Genomic DNA, 2185 nt, shown 5'->3' with positions numbered 1-2185 from the left:
GTGCGTATTGTTTATTTGTATATGTACATATATATATATATACATATATATATATACATATATATAGAGACTAGGCTATTTAATAATATAATTAGTATATTTATTTATTTATTTATTTTATTTTATTTACTTTTTTATTTATCTTATTTATTTTATTTATTTTATTTATTTATTTATTTGATGCAGCATACTTAGATTAATTGTGTGTTCTCCTTACTAGTCTACCCCTACCAAATTAATTAATTAATTTAATTAATTAACTAATTAATTAATTAATTAATATATTTATTTATTTATTTATTTATTTATTTATTTAATGCAGCTTACTTAGACTCCGGGAAGGCCCTCCCAAGTGCAGCAGAGCCGCAAGAAGAAGACAATTCGACAGAGTCTACATCCCTCTCAGGTATTTGTTTATTTAATTTAATTTAATTTAATTTAATTTATTTAATTTAATTAATTTATTTAATTTAATTTAATTTATTTAATTAATTTATTTACTTTGTTTAATTTATTTTATTTATTTATTTATTTAGTTAACTGGTTTGATTTGTGTATTTTGTTTAATTACTTTATTTGCTTTTTTATCTGTTTTATTTATTTATTATTTATTTATTTATTTATTTATTATTTATTTTTATTTATTTTATTTATTTTATTTATTTATTTTTTATTTGTTTGTCATTACCAGCATTGCTTTCAGGTGTTTGTTTATTTAGTTATTTATTTTTTAATTTTATTTATTTATTTCTTTACTTTATTTAATTACTGTATTTGTTTATTTGTTTGTTTATTACAAAACAGCGATTAGGTTAATAAGGGTTTATAAGGGTTTACAAGGGTTTATGAGGGTTTACAAGGGTTTATTAGGGTTTATTAGGGTTTATGAGGGTTTGATGCATAAGGGTTTATTAGGGTTTATTTGGGTTTGATGCATAAGGGATTATGAGGGTTTAATGTATAAGGGTTTATTAGGGTTTATGAGGGTTTGTGAGGGTTTGTGAGGGTTTATGAGGGTTTATTAGGGTTTATTAGGGTTTACAAGGGTTAATTAGGGTTTATTAGGGTTTATGAGGGTTTGATGCAGATGAAGAAGACTACCGATGTTTGTCTGCATGCGGCTATAAATCTTTTGAAGATTTAATGGCATCCAAATGCCTCGTTAAATGCAGCTGCATGCAGGTAAACCCTAAACCCTAAACCCTAAACCCTAAACCCTAATGAGCTCTAATAAACCCTAATAAACCCTAATAAACCCTAATTAACCCCTATAAACCATAATAAACCCTAGTAAACCCTTACAAACCCTTATATATATATATATATATATATATATATAAACCCTTATAAACCCCTATAAGCACTTGTAAACCCTAAACCCTTGTTTTTTTTATTCAGGAGATTGTTAATTGTTGTTTTTCTCTAAACCCTAAACCCTAAACCCTAAACCCTTGTGTTTTGTTCAGGATATAGTAAATTCTTCTTGTTTTTCAACCTGCGCTGACTCAACTCGTGCTGCAGTTGAAGAAGCAGCAGCAGATGCATGCAGAGAAGAAGAAGCTAGACGAAAGAAGAAGCAGCAGAGGGTTTGAATTATATATTTTAATTATTGTTAATCACGCAACAAACACATTTCAAGCATTAACCAGCACTAGCTTCATTAACACCTATGCATGTGCTGCTGCTGCTCCTCCAGCAGCACCTGCAGCAGCAGCAGCAGCAGCTGCAGCAGGTGGTGCTGCTGCTGCAGCGCTGGCACCTGCTAATGCAGCAGCAGCAGCAGCTGCTGCTGCTGCTCTCGTTATAGTGCTGCGGCTACAGGTGCAGCTGCTGCAGCTGCTTCTGCTGCAGCCGCTGCTGCAGCTTACTGCTGCTTTTGCTGCTATTTCTGCTGCAGTTTCTGCTGCAGCCGCTGCTGCAGTTTTTGCTGCAGCTGTTGCAGTTTATACTGCAGCAGCTGCTGCTGCAGCAGTTTTTGCTGCTGCTGCTGCAGATCTTGCTGCAGCAGCAGCAGCATGTATTTGTGTTAATCGCGTGAAGTTTTTGTTGTTTCTGCTGCTGCTGCTGCTCGTTTTTTTATGTCTGCGTCTCCTGCTGCTGCTGCTGCAAACAGTCAAAACAAAATAAAATAGTAATAGATTAACTAATTAATTTAATAAATAACTATATAAAATAAATATATATA

This window comes from Eimeria acervulina, genomic scaffold (genome assembly GCF_000499425.1).
Source record: "Eimeria acervulina Houghton genomic scaffold, Eah_scaff554, whole genome shotgun sequence".
NCBI lineage: Eukaryota > Apicomplexa > Conoidasida > Eucoccidiorida > Eimeriidae > Eimeria > Eimeria acervulina.
This window is presented reverse-complemented; position numbering follows the sequence as displayed.